The sequence below is a fragment of the Orcinus orca genome, chromosome 3 (genome assembly GCF_937001465.1).
Source record: "Orcinus orca chromosome 3, mOrcOrc1.1, whole genome shotgun sequence".
In the NCBI taxonomy this organism is placed as follows: domain Eukaryota; kingdom Metazoa; phylum Chordata; class Mammalia; order Artiodactyla; family Delphinidae; genus Orcinus; species Orcinus orca.
In genome coordinates, this window is record NC_064561.1 from 27,843,771 (window position 1) to 27,858,340 (window position 14,570).

Below are 14,570 nucleotides of genomic sequence, written 5' to 3' on the forward strand. Positions count from 1 at the left end.
GAGGTTGAGTAACTTACCCCAGGTCACAGAGCTACCAGGCAGAGGCACTGGGATTGGAACTTGCCAGGTCTCATTCTCACCCCTGCCCCCTGTCAGGGGTGACTTAAGCATTCTGGGAGGCATATTGCCCTCTTCAGTCCCCTGGTCCCTGTCACCCAGGCCACCACCCCTCCCTTCTCCTTGCCTCACTTTGGAGGAGGTTTCTAGAGCCCAGCACCATCCCCCCTCACCCTTCTGGGAACCCCTCTCTTACACCCTGAATCTTTAGTCCTGCTTCTCGTCTCCCTTCGGGACCCTCCTCCTCCGTGTGGGACTTCCCTAAAATTCAGCATCAACCCCCCCCACACACACAGGCTTGCATAAAGCCTTTCAGTGCCCCAGCATCACCACAGGATGACAGCTGAGCTCCTCGAAAAGGAATTCAACCCCCAAGGAGTGGGCCCTCATCCATGAGGCTGCTCTGCCATCTATCTAAACCTCTCACATGCTGTCCTCCCGCCCCAGCGTCTGTCCCTCTCCCCATTCTTGGTGCGACTTCTCCATTGGGAAGCCTTTCCTCCTCCCGCCCCTGACCCCAGCCTCACCTGCACAGTCAGCACAGGCCCCTGAGATGGACTGTCCCTCCTCCCCTGGCCCCTCTGCGCCCGATTCCTGCACCTGCCTCCCTGTAGGTAGACAACCATCTGCTCAGCGCCCTGTGTGAGTTCCTCCAGCACAGGCAGCCTTTTACTGCAGTGTCCCCGGCACCAGCCATGGAGTAGGGCCCATGATAGGCGATGAGAGAGAGTCTGTTGGACCCAAAGGTGAGTGAACTGACTTTGATGTTTGTAAGAAGGTAACCACACCTGGAAGGCTTCCAACGACCCCTCTCTCCTTGGCAGGGAAGGGTTTGATAGGTTTTCATCAAGGAAAGGGGCAGCCAGGAGATGTCACTAAGAAGGTGAGAGACGGAGAGGACATTAGGGTTGGCAGAAAAGACAAAGAAAACTCAGCAGACTCCAAACGGGACTAAGCACGTCTCCAGACTTCCTGCCCTATGTTGCCTTTCTGTGCCTGGCTCACCTGCTTGTCCAAGGTGCACCTTGGGGCCAGGCAGGGGCTTTTGCCCAGGTAATCTCCCAGGCTCCCATCCTTCCTGCTCTCTTGTCATCTCCACTGAGACCGGTTTGTGTCTCCCACCAGCCCCCATTCCCCACCCACACACTCTGCACTGCAACCCATCAGGGGAGTAAATATAGCCTGTACTTAGCGTGTATCTAAATTCACTCATTACTGGAAAAGCTATTGGTGTTGACGTGTCCAGACATCCATTTTAATTACGGAAAGGGACCTCCTTATCAATTATTTAGAACCCACAGAAAATAATCCACTGAAAATAAGAGAGAAAAATTAGTTCTGTCTTCTGCCTTGAAAATTTGACTCAGGCCCTGTCACAGAATATGTACACTCACACACTCACACAAAATCACACACACACACACACACACACACACACACAGAAACACACAAATACTTAGGTCCACTCACCACTTTGATTCCGTTCTTCCAGCTTCTAAGAATGCTCCCTTTTGAAGGGATAAAACAGCAGAAATTAAAATGTTGGTTATGGGACTTCCCTGGTGGCTCAGTGGTTAAGAATCTGCCTGCCAATGCAGGGGACATGGGTTCGAGTCCTGGCCCGGGAAGATCCCACATGCTGCAGAGCAACTAAGCCCATGCACCACAACTACTGAGCCTGTGCTCTAGAGCCTGCGAGCCACAACTACTGAGCCCACGTGCCACAACTACTGAAGCCCATTTGCCTAGAGCCCGTGCTCCGCAACGAGAGAAGCCACCGCAACGAGAAGCCCATGCACCGCAACTTAGACCCAACGGAACCAAAAATAAATAAATTAAATTTAAAAAAAATATTGGCTGTGTTTGAGAAAAGCCATTGAAAAACAAAAAACTCATGGGTTGGCATCATGAATTTGAAAGAATATTTAGTTGAAGTAACTGATACCCTTCCTGAAGTCAAACCAGTCTGCAGAGCTAGTCAAAACAAAGTAAAATATTGAGATAATTATCCAAATCATTCAGGGTAAAAATACCTCTGAAGCGTCTCAATAATTGAGATCAAAAGGTTTCCCTTGGCGTTCGTCCTCTAGAGTTGCTTAGCTAAAAGATGCCTTTGCGTTTTGCACACATAACAGCCATTTTGTCTTATGAACCTATTAGGTTCAACGTCTCCATGCTGGATACTGAAAACTGTAGGAAAATGCAGTACGTTTTACAATCCTTAAGAAAGTGGGTGTTGAGAACTTAGTTCCTATCCTTTCCAAGGTATGGCGCTGGGCAGCGGAAGAAACACAAAGCAGTCTAAGTACGGACCTGCTTAGTCTAAAGTTTCATCTTTCAATGTCTTAACAGACTTTTTTAGCGCTGTTGTTTCTTTTTAATGTTGGTGTCCTATGTGTTAAAAAAAATTGTTTTTGAGTCGTGTCCACTACATTGGTGGCAGGACTATGAATCACTTTCTTTTTCCCTTCACTCCTCTACCACATCTTAAACGTTATTATAACTTTTGCCTTAATTCAAAACATATTCATGTATTTTAAAAAGATGTTTAATTTTGCAAATGACACAGTAAAAAGTGAAGGCCTCCACTCACTCCAGCATTCTTTTCTCAGCAGTAACCTGAGCAAATCATTTGGTTGCTGTCTATGCTTTCTGTGTCTTGTCCTATGACAGAACAAGGCACATGGGTTTGTGTGTGGGATATGAGATTTATATGTGTGTGTGTATCTTTGCAAGTAAATTGTTTTACTCAGTAATGCATCGAGGACATCGTTCCACGGACTGAACCCTGGCCCCAGCAGTGAAAGCGCCGAGGCCTAGCCACTGGACTGCCAGGGAATTCCCACCCCCATTCTTTTTTTTTTTTTTTTTCATTCAAAATTATTTAATTACAAGTCTGGATAACTGAAAAGGAATTTTCCATTTAAAACAGTTTCAGAGCTAGAAAGTATCAATAATATACTGGCTAACAGGTTATGGCTCTAGGGCAGTGACATGATTAAACAGAAATGGCTTGAACCATAAGGATGCATTCATCTAGATTCGACGTTGGCTCAGAAATCTATTCACAAATGCAATTGCAAAATTAAAAAAACATGATCTGTCTTGAGTTTTGTTTTCTTTCTGTGTCCATAAAATGAAGAGCTTTTCCTGATCACCAGTTTTTCAGACAACAGACAAGTAAATCTCATGGCACCAGCCAGAATGTTTACATCTTAGGAACTTCATAGCAAACTGGCCTCTTTCAATAGGCAGACAGTGACTCCTCATTTAAAATGAAGCTGTTCATCAGTCGGTGACATTCATAGCTTCATTAGTATTCATCAGCCTGCAGGATGCTGGGTAAGATTGTCAGGTTTTAACCAAGTCATTTTCCAGCAAACATTTTCCCATATGTTTTGGAACTTTTCTTTGCATCTAAAAGAAGCTTGGGGCTTCCCTGGTGGTGCAGTGGTTGGGAGTCCACCTGCCGATGCAGGGGACACGGGTTCGTGCCCCGGTCCGGGAAGATCCCACATGCCGCGGAGCGGCTGGGCCCGTGAGCCATGGCCGCTGAGCCTGCACGTCCAGAGCCTGTGCTCTGCAACGGGAGAGGCCACAACACTGAGAGGCCCGCGTACCGAAAAACATAAAAAATAAATAAAATAAAATAAAAATAAAAAAAGAAGCTTAGCCTCTCCACATAACAGCTCCGTTACACCGAAAGCCATTGTTCCTAGCACCGCAGAGCAGCTCCCAAGTCCTGACGTCCCACTCCCATTCTTTTGGATGGTTACTTTTCATTCCATCGTATGAATGGTTTTATTTTATGAGATCAATCTCTAAATGTTGGACAGACTGTTATCTCCAATTTTTCCTTCTTATAGCCACTGCTGTGATGAACACCCAGGTGTATGTAGCTTTGGACACTTATGCTAGTATTCCTAAAATGCCTTTTTAAAAAATTGAGGTGAAATTCACATAACATATAATTAACTGTTTTAATATGTACAATTCAGTGGCATTTAGTGTATTCACCATGTTGTGCAACCACCAGATCTTAGTTTCGAAACCTTTTCATCACCCCAGAAAAACACCCCAAATTCCTCCCTTACCTTGTCCCCTAGGATTATTCATCTCTCTTCTGTCTCTACGGTTTGCCTCTTCTGGACATTTCATATAAATGGACTCATACAATATGTGGCCTTTTGTGCCTGCCTTCTTTCACTTAGCATCATGTCTTTGAGGCTCATCCCAGTTGTATGTAGGTATGGGTACTTCCTTACTTTTTACGGCTGAATAATATTCCATTGTATGTACAGACCACAATCTGTTTATCCATTCATCCCCTGAAGGACTAAAGTTCCTTCTCGGAGGGCACAGTCAGGAAGAGCAAGGTGTTCAGAGAGCAGCAAAGGTGGCCCTGGTCACAGGCACTACTTTTGTTCTTCAAGAAGCAGCCCGGCCATTTTGCCGCATATCCTGGAGATCTTCAGTCCAAGAACTTTTGTTAGTTTTGCTTTTTTCTTTTACCTTTTAATCAAGAGTAGGATAAAAGAGTCATCAGCCCTCAAGTGCCTCACGATATGGAGTTTCTCAAATTGGAGAGAAATTGAGAAAGTAACTGGCTTGGTCAGTTTTTATTACACATGTCAGGAAAAAATCAGCTCACGGTACAAAGGATTCCTGCTGCTCCTAAGACCTGGCCCTTGGGGGCTAGAAAAGATGGCAATAATAATAACCTTATACTTCAGCCAGGGTTGTGTGGGCTTGGTGGCGGGGAGGGGGATGACTTCCTACAAACAAAATGTATCTATGTAGGGTCAGTTTTTCTCCGGAACACTGCAAACAGAAGCTGTATTTGTCTTTCCTTTTCACTTCCTTGTTCCTTGGTCTTTTAAATCTTTTAAAAAGGGCCTACTCTGTGCCAGGCACCAAGGATCTAAAGAAGGTAAGAAATGACCCTGCCCTTGTGAGTTCATGTCACAGAAGGAAGATGGACACATAAAGAAAGAACGTTACGCCTTTGGGACAAGCAGGACAGTGGAAGGATGGGAATGCACCAACCCATCCAGAGGAGAATGGAAGCATCAAAATGCTTGTCTGAGTGCCTACTTGGCCTGACATCATGGACAAGGGTCAGGTCAATAATGGGGTTGCTTGTTTTCTCTTCACATCGGTACTGCCTTGCAGGAGACAATGCTCTGAGGTTTCCACAGACTTGGGTTCAAATTCTGCTCCACTCACTAGCTGCATAAGCTCAGGCAAGGGCCTTACCCTTCCAAGGGCTTCACTTCCTGACCTGCAGAATGAGGATAGTGCTAGCTCTCCGCTGTGCAGATTAAAATAGATGTGTGTAAGCAAATGGCGCATAATAAATACTCAGTGAATATGCATTCTTTCCCCAGTTCCATGTCGATCCATTGTCCCCATGGCTTCTGAGTTAACAGCAGTCCAGACTCTCAAAGTCCAGTTCTCATCTGGGACTGAAGACCAGTGGTGCCTCTGGAAATGTCTCAGGGGGGCCTCAGACTGGCCTGTGTTCCTCTCCTACCTTGCAGAAACCTTGGTATCTTTTGAGTTAGAATTGGCAGTCTACATCTATGTCCCCAATTTTCCTTCCTTGGTGTGAACTCTCTATTCAGCACCCAGCAAACCCCTTCTAGAGGCAGAGCCTCTCACCTCCAGCCCGTGCTCCCAGGAGCCCCAGAAGCTCTTGAGAATCACCCAAACTGGCCTCCCACAAAAGGTCGCACCACGGTCGCCCTCTCCTGATAAATTGAGCCCCAAGCTGTTAAGATCTCTTCCGTTAGAATTTTTCAACGGTGTCATAAATCTTTTATTAATATTTGGTATTATACTAATTAAAACTGTTCTCTGTATGTATTATTAATTTCCCTAGCACTTCTTGCTGGGGTGATGTTTTCAGCCAGCTAAGCAGAATGTAGCACAGTAAATAAGAAGAAACTCATTTCCAGACAATTAGCCTTGCAGAAAAATAAGTTGGTTAATGGAAGGCATGATGATTACAAATTTTACCTAAATAAACAGGGTATCTTAATGGTAACTCTTCAAGCTAAGTAAACAGATTGGGGTGGTAATGTCCTAAGCAATACTTAAATGTAACTGTTTAATAAATTGGTAAATTACTCATTTCATCTTAGAACAAAATGGTAATACTGTAGTAATAACCTAGTATATATTCCGTAAATATGAAGCATTATCACTTTAGCTCTGTAGAAATCACCACAGTGATATGTCAGCATTGATCTAAAACTGCAGCATTTTATCTCAAGTTTATTACCCATTTTTGAGAATCGCTGAGATTTTCAGAGCATAATGGCAATAAAAGAAGAATTTAAAAAGCGCTTTAATGTGCATAAGTTAATCAGAGGTATCCTCGGGGGGAAAAGGAAATTTGGTAAAACATGAATTATAAGCATCATTTAAACTTACTTTGGACACTAGAGATAATAAATGGCACATAATTTAGAAATAGCTTTTAACATCAATGACGGTAAGTACCACTTTACTGTTCATAAGAATTGCAGAGCAATGGTGCTGAGGCCAATTTTATTAGCCATTTTTTTCTTTATAAAAGCAATCCAGCCCTTTCCACAACTGAGGAGACAGGAACAAGAGTTACGTGCTAATATGCGAAATGCATTTAAGTTTTTTGAAATAGAGAATAATAAATTGTGCCAAAAGATAGAGTCTGGAGACAAATGAATGATCATTTAAAAAGAATAAGGTGCTCTCAGAGTTTACATATTTGGGGAAACTTGATAAAAAAAAAAAAAAGCCAACAAATTGTTCATACATTTTCTCATTTGCCAGAGCGTGCGGGTATGCTTTCAAATCCGAGAGATGAAGCCATAAATCCCAGCGATTGGAAGATGCCGCAACAGAAATATATTTTTGTAAATTGTCGCCATTGACAAATCATTTTTAAACTATACAGAGTGCAGGTTCAGTCTTCTCTTCAGGGAGCCCAAGCAACCCGCCTGCAGAGAAGCCTCAGACCCTGACCTCTACTTACCAAGCACAGCCCGACAGGGTAGCGTGGCTGGCAGCTGCAGAGGTCAAGCCGAGCAGACCAAGCTGTAGGTCGGACAGTCACCAGGACCCACTGAACCACCTACTAAGCGCTCAGCGCGCTAAGCATCATGGGGCCCAGCAGAAGCTCGTCTGCTGCAGCGCATGGCCAGGCTGGCAAAACCTGGCTTCTGTGGGGGAACAAATCCAAGACGTCACCCCACACCCTGCCCTTCAGGATTCAGTAACTCCAGGTTCAAGGTCTGCTTTTCATCTGATGGATTTGAGGACAAACAAAACAATCCACCTTACTTCATCTTCAAGTCTTAGATGCAACTGAGTAACACAGATGTCCACCCTCTCCTCCTTTGGAACATGAATGTATAACAGGCATGCGGTCTTCAGCAAAAGCAGCTCCTTCTGGAGGTAGGTGGGGACGGACTTCAGTAGTGCAGCCGGGAGGGAGGCAAGGAGAGGAGTTATTTCCTGGGCTCTCTCTGAGGGAGGGAGGCCAGGCTCTTTCCTGCGTGCTTGCAGGCAGAGAGCAGGCTTGCACGCCTTCTGACCATCTCAACGCTGGTTTATCTCTTTGTGTTCATCTTACCTGCAGACACATCATCGTCCTCTCACTAAATATCACTGATGTTCCCCTCCCTCAGAGAGACCAGGAGATATCAAGTAGGTCTGGCCTCCTCATGGGAGAAGTCACATTTTGTGTGCGAACTCACCTCCCATAACCATGTCTGCCCCGTCTCTGCAGAGCTACCCCAACCTTGGTTGAAGAGCTCAGCTTTGGAAGCAGATCGGAGCACCCTGGGCTGGTAGATGGAGAACTGTTGTCTTCATACATCTATGGAAACTTGGGCAAATTACACTTTAAAGTTGCCGAGCCTTAGTGTTTTCTTTCAAAACTGTTTTATGGGCTTCCCTGTGGCGCAGTGGTTAAGAATCCGCCTGCCAATGCAGGGGACACGGGTTCGAGCCCTGGTCCGGGAAGATCCCACATGCCGCGGAGCAATTAAGCCCGGGTGCCACAAGTACAGAGACTGCGTTCTAGAGCCCACGCTTTAGAGCCCACAAGCCATAACTACTGAACCCGCGTGCCACAACTACTGAAGCCCGCGCGCCTAGAGCCCGTGCTCTGCAATAAGAGAAGCCACTCCCTACGCACCTCAACGAAGAGTAGCCCCCGCTCACTGCAACTAGAGAAGGCCCGCGCGCAGCAACGAAGACCCAGCGCAGCCCAAAATAAATAAATTAAATAAATTTTTTTAAAATTAAAAAAAAACTGTTTTATAAGATTAAGAGGACTGAGCGAGAAAATATACATAATGTCCCAAGTACAGTGCTCAGCTCATATTAGGTTTTCCCCTCTCTGGAGTCAGAACATCTAGATTCCAATTCATACCCTGTGTTGCTATGTTATTTAAAGTCCCCAAACCTCAAATTTCTCATCTTCAAAATGAGATCTACTTCCTAGGATTGTTTTAAGGGTTAAATGCGATCACTTGGGTAAAATATCTGGTCCACTGTCACTGTCTAGCCCACAGCAGATGTTCTAGAAATGCTACTTAGTATTATTTTTATTTAATAAACAGGTTCTTAGCAGTTGCAGTGTGCCACACATCAGCAACCAAAGTAAATGGAAGCCCCAGAAGGCAACAGAGCACCTGGTTCCACTGACTTAGAATAATCTAGATTTTCCACGCCTAGTCAACAGCCATTTCTAGAAGATTCTCTACGGCGGAGACAGTGCAGACTGAGGTAAATCGGGACTCTAAACTCTGACATAACTGGGTTTGAATTTCTGCTCTACCACTTACTGTCTGACTGTGAGCAAGTTACTCATCTTCTCTGGGTTTGCTTCCTTCTCTCTATGAGGAGAACCAGAACAATTTATCTTGTGAAAATTAATCTACCACTAATAAGAGCAGTAAATGTATCATAGTGCTTATCGTGTGTCAGGCTCCTGGTGAAGTGCACAAAGGATTATGTCATTTAATCCTCCTGACAACCCTGTGAGGAAGATCTGTCCTTACAGAGTACAGATGAGGACACAAAGCCTCAGAGAGGCAAAGTGACTTTTCCAAGGCTACACAGCTGGTGAGTGGTGAAGCTGGATTTTAACCCAGGCCTCTTTACACTCCATACATGTTGCGGGCATTTTGGCCTCGAGGCAAGCAGCATTTAAGTACCATCTTCCTGCCCTGAGCTGAAAATCCTAAGGGTCTGGAGGTTGAGGGCTCCACCATGGCTCATCAGTACCGACAGGGGCTCACTAGAGCCTGTTCGTTAGCTTGGGTGCTCTGCAATAAGAGCAGAGCATCATGGGGCCCAGCAGAAGCTGGGCTTGGGCTGGGGGAGAGGGCAGGAGAAGACCCCTGAATCCCTTAGACAGAGCGCAAGGCCAAGCACCTTCCAACCACCTTCAGGGGTCTCAGAAGAGAAATAACAGGGGACAGTAATGGTAGCAGCAGCAACAACAATAATGTTGTAGATACAACCCAAGATGTTCTGGTTTGTGTCTGAAGTTGTTTGGGGATGATAATCTCCAAACCATTCAGAATTCCCTCTGGCAGTCACAGAAGGACACTGGCTTTACTAATAAGTAGGTTTGAGGAGCCTCAATGGATAAAAACCCATGAGGCAGAGTCAGTGCACTTGGGTTGAAGTCCTGGCCTTTCAAGTCAGATGGCCTTGGGGATATTGTGTCACATCTCAGAGCCTCAGTCTCCTCATCTGTAAAATGGGGATTGCAATAGTACCTACCTCCGAGATAGCCCTCGTGAGGATTACATAAGATTGTGCAGATGCTCTCAACACATGGTAACTGCTTTGCTGCCAGAGCCTGGGCTCTGGGCTACAGATCCACTGGGAGCTGGGGACTGGGTGCACAGACCCATCCCTGCCCATAGGGGCTCCTCCAACAAACGAACTTGAAACTGCAGGTGATTGATAATAAGCAGGACCCCCTCCCAGGGCCCTCTCACTCTGATTTCTCGGGGTTGAGTTTCCTCTCTGCTCTCCGCAACCCCCTCCTCCTTAGTCCCACTACTTCCGAAGAACAAAAGTGTCCCAGCTGTGGCGGCCCAGACAGCAGATGCGAGTGCGCACTGTTTAGCATACTGGCTATTCACTGGCGCCCCTCTGAGCCCAGCACCACCTTCTCTAGCCCCAGGGTCTCAGCAGGCCTTGCCCACTATTACCCCTGAGGGCAGACCTTCCTGAGAGGGTTGGTCTTTTCCTTTAGCACTGCTCCTTCTCACTCCCGCTGGCTGAGTTTCTGCTGGCTGGTCTACGCCGGCAGGAGGGAGTGGCTTTTTCCTGGATGGGGGATGAAGCGGCAAAGGATGTGCTGCCGACCCAGGCTGTAAGTTTTCGAAGAGTTTCAGTGCGTCCCAGATAAATCCATCCATCAATAGGGCTTGATAGCAAAGCCAGTACATTCCAGGGAGCGGGCCACCACGGGAGCTGCTCAGGGTCTGGAGGCTCTTAAAGCCAGTCTAAGACTCTGCTCCATTTGAAGATTTGGTTTCTTTAAAATCGGGGGAGTCTGGGTCAGCACAAATTTCTCTAATGACCCCGCGGCAGGCGGAGCTTTTGCTGTCTGCGATCTGTGGTTGGGTGGGGACACACAGGGAGCCCAGCCGGCAGACTAGGAGTTTGAGTCGGAGCTCAGTTAAGGCGCGGGTTGAACCTGTGCAGGTCAGCTGCCTTTTCTGCTCCCCAGTTTCCTTATTTAGAATGGGAACACAAGACTCTTTTGGGGATTCAGTGGGATGGTGGAGGGTGTGAAAATCTCTGAACAAATATTCTGTTCAAATAATGGTTTTTCTTCTTCCTCTCCACACCAGTTGGGAGCATATTTAAAGCGTTTAATGAGTAACTCATTAATTGGCAGCCAGTCTGACACTTACAAGAACAACTTTGTCCAGTCATTTCAACTAAAGTGAGAGGCAGATATGGCCACGGATCCCAGGTAACACCAGGATACTGCAACCTCTAACCAGATCAACCCAGGCCCAGTTTCCCAGATGACTTCTCCACCAACTCTCCACCTTCAGTGACTGCAGGAGAAGTGACCTCAATGGAGTCCTGCCCCATTCCTGCCCTTTCGTCCAAAATAGCAACGACTATGAATAAACCCCTACGCAGTTAGCTGTTTAATTAGATTCCTCATCCATAAGTATATTTTAAATGCTTCTATTCTCATAATAAATGGAAGATCAGCTGTACCATAAGCCATGGGTTTTTTTCATTTTCCCTGGAAGACTCCTTAATGACTATGTAGCCCTAATTTTACAGATGCAGAAACCAAAGCCACGTTCGCAGGGCCACACAGCAAGGGAGCGACAAAACTGAGCAGAGAAATCCGTGCCACCACCGGCTGGGTGGCACGAGGGACGGCACGGATCACTGTGGCAATTCCGGGAGGATTTTGCGAGTGTCTGAACCAAGAAAGTGCGCTACTGAGTCGGGGCTTCGCTGAGAGGAACCGCTCATAACCGAGCAGATGCTTGGAAACGTGGGGGACCTCGCCGCCGCGAGTCGGAAGATTTCGTAAAAGGAAAGTCGCCTTCGGTGTTAAGAAACCTTCGCTCTCCAGAATGCGGGCCCCTGCACCACGCCTGCCCTTCTCCGGCCTTGTTCTGCTTGCGTTTGCGCTGAGGCTGAGACTGGGATTTGGGGGAAGGTCCCCTTCAGCGCTCTCGCAACCTAGGCCCGGTCCTTGGCCTGGAGGTCTCGGCGGGCAGTCCGAGGCCACATCCCGAGGTCCCTAACCGGAGCGCCTAGCTGCGCGGCGAACAGATGCGCACCGCCTGCTGCTGCCCAGGGTCGGCCGCTGAAAAGGCGCAGTTGGTGGCCGGACCCTCCTGGGCCAGGCTGCGCGTCCTTAGGCCTCAAGTCCGAGACGAGGGCCGCAAGGCCCCAACTGCTCGAGGAACTGCCGAGGCAGGCGGGTGGGCGGGCGGAGGTTGCCCGGCCCAAGGGCGCAGTGTGGACTCCGGTCTTACCGATGAGCGGGGGCGACCTCATCTCGTCTCGCTGCTCCTGCACCGACGGCAAACGCGGGGAAGCTCGCAAGCCTGGGAGGCGATAGGCGCTGGAGCCCTTGGAACTCAGAGCCCGAGTCCACCACCCAAGACGGAGCAGGAAGGCCCTTCTGCCGCACTGTGACCGCTGGGCCTGGTGTCAGGGTGGCTGCAGGTGTCCCCTAGGCCGCCTCCCTAACCCTTTGCTAAGCAAAGTCCTCCCAAAAGTCTTCCCAAGTATTAGAGCGCTGTGTTTGGGAGGGAGCGCCAGTCCGCCGGCGATGCGCGACCCAGAACTAATTTCTGACTTCTTTGAGCTTTAGTTTTTTCAACTGCAAAACGGGGAGGGGCATCCAAACCTCTTAGAGACTGGGTGCGGGTCATCGTCAACCACACACTGCGTGCAAAGCTCGCGGTCCGCGGTCGGTGTTGTACAGGGAGCTGCTGAAGGGGAATCACTCCCTCTTTCGGGAAGCGAGCGGCCAGCCCCAGAGTTTCTCTCTCTCCCTCTCTCCCTTTCTCTCTCTCCCTCCCCCCCTCCCTCCCCTTCCCACCCCCCTCCCTCCCTGGCTCTGACCCGCCCGGGTCCCCACTGCATCGCCCAACCCCAGACTCCACCGGCTGCGGAGCATCCCAGGGAGCTGAGCTCGGGCCTAACTCCGCGTGCCTGGGCGGCGCAGCCTCGCCGGTCTTTGCGGACGCCTGGGGCCCAACCCCCGCCCCACCCTGCCCGCGGTTGGAGCCCAGCAACCGGCGCTCGGGGAGAGCTCCCGCGACCAGTCCGCCTGGGTCGCGAAGCTGCCTCGTGCCTCCTTGTCCGGCATCTGTAAAATGGGTGCAACTTCAGAGACTCTCCAAACGAGACTACGGAAGGCCGCGGGGAAGGGCCACGAGGCGAAGTCTCCAGCCCTTGCCCAGAGGCCGGCTGCTTCTTGTCCTCAATCCCCTCCGGGGACGTTGGCCTGGCTGAACGTCCACACTCACCCGCCTACCTCCAGAGCCTCAGGCGCTTCCTCCGGCCGAGGTGGGGCCTCATGTTGGGAGACGATCCAGAAGGAGACGCCCATGTGGGCCTCCCAGCCTACTCCAGATTCCCGTTCTCCTAAACTCAGCTTCAGGGGCGCGTGCCTGGTCCGGGTATTTCCGCGCCGCGACTGCGCCTCACAGTCCTCCCGGTGTGGGGACTGGGAGCTGTGTCCCTTAGCTGGGCGTCCTCGGGCTCTCATCCGGCGCAGCCGCAGTGGAAATGGCGGCGACCTCCAGGCTTTGCACAGCGGGAGGAGGGCGTTAGGCGCTAAAAGCCCTGGCTTGGCTCAGCAATTCCTCCCACCTGTTGGGGGCGCCCACACTGCCCTGGGTGCGCGTGGTTGGGTGACGGTCGCCACCCGGCCCCACACAAGTGGGCTGAGCCCCCCTAACTTGAAGAGACCCCCTAGCCGTTCTCTGGCTGGGCAAGGCTTCGCTGGGACAAAGCGCTCAGGGAGAGCAAACGCCCGCGAAGTCACTGGTTGGGGAAAAACTGCCCCCTCTCCCCTAGGGCCGCAGCGGCACTGGGTCCCTGTCCCCGGGCCTGCCTGAAAGCCCAGCCCGGCTGGCCTCTCGTTCAGAGACCTTTTGCGCAGTCAGGCACCGGAGAGGGAAAAAGATGTGTGTGCGTTCCCCAAAAAGGCCCGAGAATCGAGGGTCCCTCTGGTAGAACAACAAACATAATTTAGAAAAAAAAACAAAAACCACTAAGCCCTGTTATGGAGGAATAGAATAAAAGCGAGGAAAAATAGAAAGCGATGCCAGTGCCCGACGGGGGGCCTGCTTGTTCAGCAAAGGCAAAGACGGTCGCTCTGGTTTTTAGATATTCAAGTCCCCAGCCGAAGGGCCAACCTTTCCCATCCTGATGACGGCGTTTACTACGATTTTTTTTTTTTTTTTAAGCGGAGAAAATAGAAGCATTTCAGGAAAACACCCAAGGAAGAGACCCGAAGCTCTGAGTCACCCTAGTTCTTCTCTGAGGTGTCTGGGAGTCCCCAGGGCTTGGAGGTGGGGATGAGGGCAGAAACGCTGCAGCTCCAGCTCTTTCTTAGTCTCCCTCCCCTTCCTAGAGGCCTGCAGTGCAGACAATACCGCTGCCCGCCTGCAACGAAGGCGCCCAATATACCCGAGCCTGCAGGGTGCCGCGACGCCCCGAGGGAGGCAGGGCGATGAGGCTGGCGGGGCTGCTACAGGGCCTCTGGGACCGCACCCAGAAGGGTTTAGCCTTAAGGAGACCCGGGGAGCCCGGGCTGGAGGAGGGAAGGAGAGAGACAGAGACCGGGACTGAGAGAGGTAGAGGCAAAGAGATTTTGGAAGACAAGAAGGGGAAAACAAGGACAAAAAGAGAGGAGGGAAGTAAGGAGACAGAACGCGAGAGTTGGAAATGGGAGAAAGGATAGGACAAAGAAAGATGAAAAACTGAAAGCAATAGAGAACGAA